This window comes from Lissotriton vulgaris, chromosome 1_1 (genome assembly GCF_964263255.1).
Source record: "Lissotriton vulgaris chromosome 1_1, aLisVul1.2, whole genome shotgun sequence".
NCBI lineage: Eukaryota > Metazoa > Chordata > Amphibia > Caudata > Salamandridae > Lissotriton > Lissotriton vulgaris.
This window is the reverse complement of record NC_141685.1, coordinates 1,371,553,605-1,371,566,178: the sequence shown is the minus strand read 5'-3', so window position 1 is coordinate 1,371,566,178 and position 12,574 is coordinate 1,371,553,605. Positions and strand designations below refer to the sequence as shown.

The following is a 12,574-nucleotide window of genomic DNA, read 5'->3' as shown; positions in this document are numbered from 1 at the left end:
TTATGTGCACACGCCTTACAGTCAGCTTTTGTGGCCGAGTGGTTAAGGCGATGGACTAGAAATCCATTGGGGTCCCCCTGCGCAGGTTCGAATCCTGCCGACAACGAGAATCTTTTTAACATCGGCTACAATTTCAGAAGTTAACCTTTAGTATTTCTTCCATGTCGGTTTTATGAATAGGTGGCTTATTTTGGTGTCACTATTGCCATATCACATATTTATTATCGCTCCCCCTTTCATATCTTTGCTATAACTCTCGTCCTTCATTAGCGATGGTGCAAACGCTTCAAATTATTATACCCTGGCTCTCTCGGTCATACCTGTGCATGCACTTGAAACTTACTTTACCAATAAAAGAAGCAAATAGAGAAATAAAATAAAAGTGCTAGCTGGATTAGGCAAACACACTTCATAAAACTGCATTTTCTTTTCTATTCTCCCCCGTGTTACAAGCTTAACTGCTCCCTGTGTAATTTCTCTTAACCTGCTGTTCCTGGAAGAGAATTTCATCTACAAGCTCTTTCTGTAATTTTTCCTAGTCTTTTCTTTCTCTTTCCTTAGATTTGTAACTGTTCCTTTACGTGCTCTATTTAGGCGCCATTAATCTCATTTGAGCTCCTTGTACCTGCTGCTGTTTTCTCCACACCTCATACTGCCTTTTCCCTCTTTCTCTCTTTCTCTGCGGTTGGTGGCTACTTTCCAAAGCGTCTGATGCCCCAATGTTACTTCGTCTTGTTGTCAGACGTGAATTTGAAAAGCAACAAAATTAACAAGCCTTTACCACTCACACATGGCAGAAGTTTATACTTTAATTCAATGAGCTAAGAAAAGTGTGTTGTGGGGCCCCTACGAGCCATGGTGCTTGCTTCATCATAATTAGGCATGCAGTCATTAGCCACAGCTCTGATTATGGGTCACTGAGGTCAGTTTCAATAATTCCTCAAAAACCTAACCATGCAGTCCCCCCTAACTGTGTAGTTATCTTGCTTTACTGCTGTTTGTGTGATTAGCTGGGAGGAGCTCACGGCAGCATCCTCCCAATAAAGGTGTAGATGGACCGTTCCTTAACTCTTTCTTGCTTCACATACAGATGGCTTGAGGAGGTACAGGGGAGATGCAGGTCTAATAAACAGAATAGAATATCTGCGCCAGGTGTGCTTTTCTGCATTGCTGTCCCATCACAGGCCCACCAGTGTATGTGTGATCTTTGACTCCTGCCAGTTCACAAGCAGGCGGCCAGGAAACGGTTTCAGCCTATCAACCACTGAGGAGATAAAGCCTTTGTATAAGGAATGAGGAAGCAATGAACACATTCAGCCTATCACAGGAGTAGCCCTGAGTGTTCCGAATTATAATTTCTTCATGTCACTGTACGTTATTGAGCCCAAGTAGCTCGCTGTGATCGTATAGTGGTTAGTACTCTGCGTTGTGGCCGCAGGAACCTCGGTTCGAATCCGAGTCATGGCATTGTGGTTGGCAATGTCACGGCAGTTGGGTTTTTCCTTTACAGAATTCCCAAATGTACCAGTTGTTTTTGTAAAATGTCTATTAAAAACAGATCCTTTTCAATATTTAAACGATCTAACGACAAATTATTTAAACACACAGGATTATAAGATGTAGGTATACTGTACTTACTGACATAAATTATCGTTCTTGAACATATTTGCGGTAAGGGGAGCGGAGCTCTCCCCCAGGCCAATCAGAATGCAGATGAATGCAGTTGCAGTTGAGTGACCTGTGCTGTGGCTGTCTACAGGGAATGCACATATGTAGCTGTCTCGCAGCCCAATCCAGACGTCAATTGAAGACAGGTTTTCATGCAAATAGAGCAGTAAGTGCAGAGAAATGCTCACTCTCTAAAAATGGCATTTATACAATAGTAAGATGAAATCCAACCTCACAAGTAGATAGGATTTATCAATAAATAAAAAAAGCTTCTCCTCTCTGATATGGAATTACCCCCCAAAAAGTATAAGGGAATACCCAATGCTAACCTATGAGAGGGGCAGACCTCACAGTAGTGAAAAATTTAATAGACTGTTTGATACTACTAGGACATACAAACTACCACAGTACATGTCTTACCTTTTACTTACATAGCATGATGCCCCTAGGACTACCTAGGGCCTACCTTAGGGGTTACTGATATGCAATAAAATTGGAGTTTAAGGCTTGGCAAGTAGTTTTAAATGCCAAGTCGAAGTGGCAGTACACTGCAGCACAGGCACTGCAGTAGCAGGCTTGAGACAGGTTTGAAATGCTATTTCTTTGGCCGGCACAATCAGTCCCTGGGTATATGGTATACCACTTTACAAGGGGCTTTCAAGTAAATTAAATCTGTCAGTCAGGTATACTCCAATTATACACATGATTAGGGAAGAAGCACGTGCACTTCAGCACTGATTAGTAGCGATAAAGTGATCAGAGTCCTAAGGCCAACAAAAAGATACAGCAAAATGCGGAGGTGAAAAGCAATAAGGTGGGGTTGGGACCACCTTAAGAATGCAAGGTCTAACAAAAACGAACTAAGGATAACATGAGTAAAACATCAGGTTTCTCTACAGCATTTGGTGAGACAAGTGGGCCTTCTTTTATCTTCCATAAATGCAATCTTTCCCGGACCCCTTTATTATATAGCTCTTCAAGGAAAAAATATAAAGCACTTACAAAGGAGCCTCAAATACTAAAAGATGGTAGACTTCTGTAATATGGGCCATATACTAAAAGCAGCACGAAAACAGAGTGCAATAGGGTCCTAAAAACTTGAGTGACCCTTGAGAGTATGCATGCAAGCCTATGGTATTCCAAACTTGAGATATACACATGCAATTTTTGTTTTTAGGAGAGAATGTGCCTGCTGAAAAAAACATTATTTTTAAAAAGTGCATTGCAGAATATCAAGAATTTGCTGTGGGACACCTTGAAAACTTGCATACAGATTATGTGCACACGCCTCACAGTCAGTTGTTGTGGCCGATTGGTTAAGGCGATGGACTAGAAATCCATTGGGGTCTCCCCGTGCAGGTTCGAATCCTGCCGACAACGAGAATCTTTTTAACATCGGCTACAATTTCAGAAGTTAACCTTTAGTATTTCTTCCATGTCAGTTTTATAAATAGGTGGCTTATTTTGGTGTCACTATTGCCATATCACATATTTATTATCGATCCCCCTTTCATATCTTTGCTATAACTCTCGTCCTTCATTAGCGCTGGTGCAAACGCTTCAAATTAATATACCCTGGCTCTCTCGGTCATACCTGTGCATGCACTTGAAACTTGCTTTACCAATAAAAGAAGCAAATAGAGAAATAAAATAAAAGTGCTAGCTGGATTAGGCAAACACACTTCATAAAACTGCATTTTCTTTTCTATTCTCCCCCGTGTTACAAGCTTAACTGCTCCCTGTGTAATTTCTCTTAACCTGCTGTTCCTGGAAGAGAATTTCATCTACAAGCTCTTTCTGTGTTTTTTCCTAGTCTTTTCTTTCCCTTTTCTTAGATTTGTAACTGTTCCTTTACGTGCTCTATTTAGGCGCCATTAATCTCATTTGAGCTCCTTGTACCTGCTGCTGTTTTCTCCACACCTCATACTGTCTTTTCCCTCTTTCTCTCTTTCTCTGCCGTTGGTGGCTACTTTCCAAAGCGTCTGATGCCCCAATGTTCCTTCGTCTTGTTGTCAGACGTGAATTTGAAAAGCAACAAAATTAACAAGCCTTTACCACTCACACATGGCAGAAGTTTATACTTTAATTCAATGAGCTAAGAAAAGTGTGTTGTGGGGCCCCTACGAGCCATGGTGCTTGCTTCATCATAATTAGGCATGCAGTCATTAGCCACAGCTCTGATTATGGGTCACTGAGGTCAGTTTCAATAATTCCTCAAAAACCTAACCATGCAGTCCCCCCTAACTGTGTAGTTATCTTGCTTTACTGCTGTTTGTGTGATTAGCTGGGAGGAGCTCACGGCAGCATCCTCCCAATAAAAGTGTAGATGGACCGTTCCTTAACTCTTTCTTGCTTCACATACAGATGGCTTGAGGAGGTACAGGGGAGATGCAGGTCTAATAAACAGAATAGAATATCTGCGCCAGGTGTGTTTGTCTGCATTGGTGTCCCATCACAGGCCCACCAGTGTATGTGTGATCTTTGACTCCTGCCAGTTCACAAGCAGGCGGCCAGGAAACGGTTTCAGCCTATCAACCACTGAGTAGATAAAGCCTTTGTATAAGGAATGAGGAAGCAATGAACACATTCAGCCTATCACAGGAGTAGCCCTGAGTGTTCCGAATTATAATTTCTTCATGTCACTGTACGTTATTGAGCCCAAGTAGATTGCCGTGATCGTATAGTGGTTAGTACTCTGCGTTGTGGCCGCAGCAACCTCGGTTCGAATCCGAGTCACGGCATTGTGGTTGGCAATGTTACTTCAGTTGGGTTTTTCCTTTACAGAATTCCCAAATGTACCAGTTGTTTTTGTAAAATATCTATTAAAAACAGATCCTTTTCAATATTTAAACGATCTAACGACAAAATATTTAAACACACATGATTATAAGATGTAGGTATACTGTACTTACTGACATAAATTATCGTTCTTGAACATATTTGCAGTAAGGGGAGCGGAGCTCTCCCCCAGGCCAATCAGATTGCAGATGAATGCAGTTGCAGTTGAGTGACCTGTGTTGTGGCTGTCTACAGGGAATGCACATATGTAGCTGTCTCGCAGCCCAATCCAGACGTCAATTGAAGACAGGTTTTCATGCAAATAGAGCAGTAAGTGCAGAGAAATGCTCACTCTCTAAAAATGGCATTTATACAATAGTAAGATTAAATGCAACCTCACCAGTAGATAGGATTTATCAATAAATAAATAAAGCTTCTCCTCTCTGATATGGAATTACCCCCCAAAAAGTATAAGGGAATACCCAATGCTAACCTATGAGAGGGGCAGACCTCACAGTAGTGAAAAATGTAATAGACTGTTTGATACTACTAGGACATACAAACTACCACAGTACATGTCTTACCTTTTACTTACATAGCATGATGCCCCTAGGACTACCTAGGGCCTACCTTAGGGGTTACTGATATGTAATAAAATTGGAGTTTAAGGCTTGGCAAGTAGTTTTAAATGCCAAGTCGAAGTGGCAGTACACTGCAGCACAGGCACTGCAGTAGCGGGCTTGAGACAGGTTTGAAATGCTATTTCTTTGGGCGGCACAATCAGTCACTGGGTATATGGTATACCACTTTACAAGGGGCTTTCAAGTAAATTCAATCTGTCAGTCAGGTATACTCCAATTATGCACATGATTAGGGAAGAAGCACGTGCACTTCAGCACTGATTAGTAGCGATAAAGTGATCAGAGTCCTAAGGCCAACAAAAAGATACAGCAAAATGCGAGGTGAAAAGCAATAAGGTGGGGTTGGGACCACCTTAAGAATGCAAGGTCTAATAAAAAACGAACTACGGATAACATGAGTAAAACATCAGGTTTCTCTACAGCATTTGGTGAGACAAGTGGGTCTTCTTTTATCTTCCATAAATGCATTCTTTCCCGGACCCCTTTATTATATAGCTCTTCAAGGAAAAAATATAAAGCACTTACAAAGGAGCCTCAAATACTCAAAGATGGTAGACTCTGTAATATGGGCCATATACTAAAAGCAGCACGAAAACAGAGTGCAATAGGGTCCAGAAAACTTGAGTGACCCATGAGATTATGCATGCAAGCCTATGGTATTCCAAACTAGAGATATACGCATGCAATTTTTGTTTTTAGGAGAGAATGTGCCTGCTGAAAAAAACATTATTTTTAAAAAGTGCATTGCAGAATATCAGGAATTTGCTGTGGGACACCTTGAAAACTTGCATACAGATTATTTGCACACGCCTTACAGTCAGTTGTTGTGGCCGAGTGGTTAAGGCGATGGACTAGAAATCCATTGGGGTCTCCCCGCGCAGGTTCGAATCGTGCCGACAACGAGAATCTTTTTAACATCGGCTACAATTTCAGAAGTTAACGTTTAGTATTTCTTCCATGTCAGTTTTATAAATAGGTGGCTTATTTTGGTGTCACTATTGCCATATCACATATTTATTATCGCTCCCCCTTTCATATCTTTGCTATAACTCTCGTCCTTCATTAGCGCTGGTGCAAACGCTTCAAATCATTATACCCTGGCTCTCTGGGTCATACCTGTGCATGCACTTGAAACTTACTTTACCAATAAAAGAAGCAAATAGAGAAATAAAATAAAAGTGCTAGCTGGATTAGGCAAACACACTTCATAAAACTGCATTTTCTTTTCTATTCTCCCCCGTGTTACAAGCTTAACTGCTCCCTGTGTAATTTCTCTTAACCTGCTGTTCCTGGAAGAGAATTTCATCTACAAGCTCTTTTTGTTTTTTTTCCTAGTCTTTTCTTTCCCTTTTCTTAGATTTGTAACTGTTCCTTTACGTGCTCTATTTAGGCGCCATTAATCTCATTTGAACTCCTTGTACCTGCTGCTGTTTTCTCCACACCTCATACTGTCTTTTCCCTCTTTCTCTCTTTCTCTGCGGTTGGCGGCTACTTTCCAAAGCGTCTGATGCCCCAATGTTCCTTCGTCTTGTTGTCAGACGTGAATTTGAAAAGCAACAAAATGAACAAGCCTTTACCACTCACACATGGCAGAAGTTTATACTTTAATTCAATGAGCTAAGAAAAGTGTGTTGTGGGGCCCCTACGAGCCATTGTGCTTGCTTCATCATAATTAGGCATGCAGTCATTAGCCACAGCTCTGATTATGGGTCAGTGAGGTCAGTTTCAATAATTCCTCAAAAACCTAATCATGCAGTCCCCCCTAACTGTGTAGTTATCTTGCTTTACTGCTGTTTGTGTGATTAGCTGGGAGGAGCTCACGGCAGCATCCTCCCAATAAAAGTGTAGATGGACCGTTCCTTAACTCTTTCTTGCTTCACATACAGATGGCTTGAGGAGGTACAGGGGAGATGCAGGTCTTATAAACAGAATAGAATATCTGCGCCAGGTGTGTTTCTCTGCATTGGTGTCCCATCACAGGCCCACCAGTGTATGTGTGATCTTTGACTCCTGCCAGTTCACAAGCAGGCGGCCAGGAAACGGTTTAAGCCTATCAACCACTGAGGGGATAAAGCCTTTGTATAAGGAATGAGGAAGCAATGAACACATTCAGCCTATCACAGGAGTAGCCCTGAGTATTCCGAATTATAATTTCTTCATTACACCGTACGTTATTGAGCCCAAGTAGCTAGCCGTGATCGTATAGTGGTTAGTACTCTGCGTTGTGGCCGCAGCAACCTCGGTTCGAATCCGAGTCACGGCATTGTGGTTGGCAATGTCACGGCAGTTGGGTTTTTCCTTTACAGAATTCCCAAATGTACCAGTTGTTTTTGTAAAATGTCTATTAAAAACAGATCCTTTTCAATATTTAAACGATCTAACGACAAATTATTTAAACACACATGATTATAAGATGTAGGTATACTGTACTTACTGACATAAATTATCGTTCTTGAACATATTTGCGGTAAGGGGAGCGGAGCTCTCCCCCAGGCCAATCAGAATGCAGATGAATGCAGTTGCAGTTGAGTGACCTGTGTTGTGGCTGTCTACAGGGAATGCACATATGTAGCTGTCTCGCAGCCCAATCCAGACGTCAATTGAAGACAGGTTTTCATGCAAATAGAGCAGTAAGTGCAGAGAAATGCTCACTACCTAAAAATGGCATTTATACAATAGTAAGATTAAATCCAACCTCACCAGTAGATAGGATTTATCAATAAATAAATAAAGCTTCTCCTCTCTGATATGGAATTACGCCCCAAAAAGTATAAGGGAATACCCAATGCTAACCAATGAGAGGGGCAGACCTCACAGTAGTGAAAAATGTAATAGAGTGTTTGATACTACTAGGACATACAAACTACCACAGTACATGTCTTACCTTTTACTTACATAGCATGATGCCCCTAGGACTACTTAGGGCCTACCTTAGGGGTTACTGATATGTAATAAAATTGGAGTTTAAGGCTTGGCAAGTAGTTTTAAATGCCAAGTCGAAGTGGCAGTACACTGCAGCACAGGCACTGCAGTAGCAGGATTGAGACAGGTTTGAAATGCTATTTCTTTGGGCGGCACAATCAGTCACTGGGTATATGGTATACCACTTTACAAGGGGCTTTCAAGTAAATTAAATCTGTCAGTCAGGTATACTCCAATTATACACATGATTAGGGAAGAAGCACGTGCACTTCAGCACTGATTAGTAGCGATAAAGTGATCAGAGTCCTAAGGCCAACAAAAAGATACAGCAAAATGCGGAGGTGAAAAGCAATAAGGTGGGGTTGGGACCACCTTAAGAATGCAAGGTCTAACAAAAACGAACTAAGGATAACATGAGTAAAACATCAGGTTTCTCTACAGCATTTGGTGAGACAAGTGGGTCTTCTTTTATCTTCCATAAATGCAATCCTTCCCGGACCCCTTTATTATATAGCTCTTCAAGGAAAAAATATAAAGCACTTACAAAGGAGCCTCAAATACTCAAAGATGGTAGACTTCTGTAATATGGGCCATATACTAAAAGCAGCACGAAAACAGAGTGCAATAGGGTCCAAAAAACTTGAGTGACCCATGGGAGTATGCATGCAAGCCTATGGTATTCCAAACTAGAGATATACGCATGCAATTTTTGTTTTTAGGAGAGAATGTGCCTGCTGAAAAAATCATTATTTTTAAAAAGTGCATTGCAGAATATCAGGAATTTGCTGTGGGACACCTTGAAAACTTGCATACAGATTATGTGCACACGCCTTACAGTCAGTTGTTGTGGCCGAGTGGTTAAGGCGATGGACTAGAAATCCATTGGGGTCTCCCCGCGCAGGTTCGAATCCTGCCGACAACGAGAATCTTTTTAACATCGGCTACAATTTCAGAAGATAACCTTTAGTATTTCTTCCATGTCAGTTTTATAAATAGGTGGCTTATTTTGGTGTCACTATTGCCATATCACATATTTATTATCGCTCCCCCTTTCATATCGTTGCTATAACTCTCGTCCTTCATTAGCGCTGGTGCAAACGCTTCAAATTATTATACCCTGGCTCTCTCGGTCATACCTGTGCATGCACTTGAAACTTACTTTACCAATAAAAGAAGCAAATAGAGAAATAAAATAAAAGTGCTAGCTGGATTAGGCAAACACACTTCATAAAACTGCATTTTCTTTTCTATTCTCCCCCGTGTTACAGGCTTAACTGCTCCCTGTGTAATTTCTCTTAACCTGCTGTTCCTGGAAGAGAATTTCATCTACAAGGTCTTTCTGTGTTTTTTCCTAGTCTTTTCTTTCCCTTTTCTTAGATTTGTAACTGTTCCTTTACGTGCTCTATTTAGGCGCCATTAATCTCATTTGAGCTCCTTGTACCTGCTGCTGTTTTCTCCACACCTCATACTGTCTTTTCCCTCTTTCTCTCTTTCTCTGCGGTTGGTGGCTACTTTCCAAAGCGTCTGATGCCCCAATGTTCCTTCGTCTTGTTGTCAGACGTGAATTTGAAAAGCAACAAAATTAACAAACCTTTGCCACTCACACATGGCAGAAGTTTATACTTTAATTCAATGAGCTAAGAAAAGTGTGTTGTGGGGCCCCTACGAGCCATGGTGCTTGCTTCATCATAATTAGGCATGCAGTCATTAGCCACAGCTCTGATTATGGGTCACTGAGGTTAGTTTCAATAATTCCTCAAAAACCTAACCATGCAGTCCCCCCTAACTGTGTAGTTATCTTGCATTACTGCTGTTTGTGTGATTAGCTGGGAGGAGCTCACGGCAGCATCCTCCCAATAAAAGTGTAGATGGACCGTTCCTTAACTCTTTCTTGCTTCACATACAGATGGCTTGAGGAGGTACAGGGGAGATGCAGGTCTAATAAACAGAATAGAATATCTGTGCCAGGTGTGTTTCTCTGCATTGGTGTCCCATCACAGGCCCACCAGTGTATGTGTGATCTTTGACTCCTGCCAGTTCACAAGCAGGCGGCCAGGAAACGGTTTCAGCCTATCAACCACTGAGGAGATAAAGCCTTTGTATAAGGAATGAGGAAGCAATGAACACATTCAACCTATCACAGGAGTAGCCCTGAGTGTTCCGAATTATAATTTCTTCATGTCACTGAACGTTTTTGAGCCCAAGTAGCTCGCCGTGATCGTATAGCGGGTAGTACGCTGCGTTGTGGCCGCAGCAACCACGGTTCGAATCCGAGTCACGGCATTGTGGTTAGCAATGTCACGGCAGTTGGGTTTTTCCTTTACAGAATTCCCAAATGTACCAGTTGTTTTTGTAAAATGTCTATTAAAAACAGATCCTTTTCAATATTTAAACGATCTAACGACAGATTATTTAAACACACATAAGATGTAGGTATACTGTACTTACTGACATAAATTATCGTTCTTGAACATATTTGCGGTAAGGGGAGCGGAGCTCTCCCCCAGGCCAATCAGAATGCAGATGAATGCAGTTGCAGTTGAGTGACCTATGTTGTGGCTGTCTACAGGGAATGCACATATGTAGCTGTCTCGCAGCCCAATCCAGACGTCAATTGAAGACAGGTTTTGATGCAAATAGAGCAGTAAGTGCAGAGAAATGCTCACTCTCTAAAAATGGCATGTATACAATAGTAAGATTAAATGCAACCTCACCAGTAGATAGGATTTATCAATAAATAAATAAAGCTTCTCCTCTCTGATATGGAATTACCCCCCAAAAAGTATAAGGGAATACCCAATGCTAACCTATGAGAGGGGCAGACCTCACAGTAGTGAAAAATGTAATAGACTGTTTGATACTACTAGGACATACAAACTACCACAGTACATGTCTTACCTTTTACTTACATAGCATGATGCCCCTAGGACTACCTAGGGCCTACCTTAGGGGTTACTGATATGTAATAAAATTGGAGTTTAAGGCTTGGCAAGTAGTTTTAAATGCCAAGTCGAAGTGGCAGTACACTGCAGCACAGGCACTGCAGTAGCGGGCTTGAGACAGGTTTGAAATGCTATTTCTTTGGGCGGCACAATCAGTCACTGGGTATATGGTATACCACTTTACAAGGGGCTTTCAAGTAAATTAAATCTGTCAGTCAGGTATACTCCAATTATGCACATGATTAGGGAAGAAGCACGTGCACTTCAGCACTGATTAGTAGCGATAAAGTGATCAGAGTCCTAAGGCCAACAAAAAGATACAGCAAAATGCGAGGTGAAAAGCAATAAGGTGGGGTTGGGACCACCTTAAGAATGCAAGGTCTAATAAAAAACGAACTAAGGATAACATGAGTAAAACATCAGGTTTCTCTACAGCATTTGGTGAGACAAGTGGGTCTTCTTTTATCTTCCATAAATGCATTCTTTCCCGGACCCCTTTATTATATAGCTCTTCAAGGAAAAAATATAAAGCACTTACAAAGGAGCCTCAAATACTCAAAGATGGTAGACTTCTGTAATATGGGCCATATACTAAAAGCAGCACGAAAACAGAGTGCAATAGGGTCCAGAAAACTTGAGTGACCCATGAGATTATGCATGCAAGCCTATGGTATTCCAAACTAGAGATATACGCATGCAATTTTTGTTTTTAGGAGAGAATGTGCCTGCTGAAAAAAACATTATTTTTAAAAAGTGCATTGCAGAATATCAGGAATTTGCTGTGGGACACCTTGAAAACTTGCATACAGATTATTTGCACACGCCTTACAGTCAGTTGTTGTGGCCGAGTGGTTAAGGCGATGGACTAGAAATCCATTGGGGTCTCCCCGCGCAGGTTCGAATCGTGCCGACAACGAGAATCTTTTTAACATCGGCTACAATTTCAGAAGTTAACGTTTAGTATTTCTTCCATGTCAGTTTTATAAATAGGTGGCTTATTTTGGTGTCACTATTGCCATATCACATATTTATTATCGCCCCCCCTTTCATATCTTTGCTATAACTCTCGTCCTTCATTAGCGCTGGTGCAAACGCTTCAAATCATTATACCCTGGCTCTCTGGGTCATACCTGTGCATGCACTTGAAACTTACTTTACCAATAAAAGAAGCAAATAGAGAAATAAAATAAAAGTGCTAGCTGGATTAGGCAAACACACTTCATAAAACTGCATTTTCTTTTCTATTCTCCCCCGTGTTACAAGCTTAACTGCTCCCTGTGTAATTTCTCATAACCTGCTGTTCCTGGAAGAGAATTTCATCTACAAGCTCTTTCTGTTTTTTTTTCCTAGTCTTTTCTTTCCCTTTTCTTAGATTTGTAACTGTTCCTTTACGTGCTCTATTTAGGCGCCATTAATCTCATTTGAACTCCTTGTACCTGCTGCTGTTTTCTCCACACCTCATACTGTCTTTTCCCTCTTTCTCTCTTTCTCTGCGGTTGGCGGCTACTTTCCAAAGCGTCTGATGCCCCAATGTTCCTTCGTCTTGTTGTCAGACGTGAATTTGAAAAGCAACAAAATGAACAAGCCTTTACCACTCACACATGGCAGAAGTTTATACTTTAA

General features: G+C 41.3%; 3 non-coding genes across 3 annotated transcripts; all 3 read left to right on the top strand.

Moving 5' to 3' along the window:
• The first annotated feature begins 4,337 nt into the window (after positions 1 to 4,337).
• On the top strand, positions 4,338 to 4,409 carry TRNAH-GUG (transfer RNA histidin (anticodon GUG)). The gene has a single exon. It is a non-coding gene; the product is annotated as a tRNA-His (tRNA).
• A 2,869-nt stretch (positions 4,410 to 7,278) lies between these two features.
• On the top strand, positions 7,279 to 7,350 carry TRNAH-GUG (transfer RNA histidin (anticodon GUG)). Its single transcript has one exon. It is a non-coding gene; the product is annotated as a tRNA-His (tRNA).
• A 1,499-nt stretch (positions 7,351 to 8,849) lies between these two features.
• TRNAS-AGA (transfer RNA serine (anticodon AGA)) lies at positions 8,850 to 8,931 on the top strand. The gene has a single exon. It is a non-coding gene; the product is annotated as a tRNA-Ser (tRNA).
• Positions 8,932 to 12,574: the final 3,643 nt, after the last annotated feature.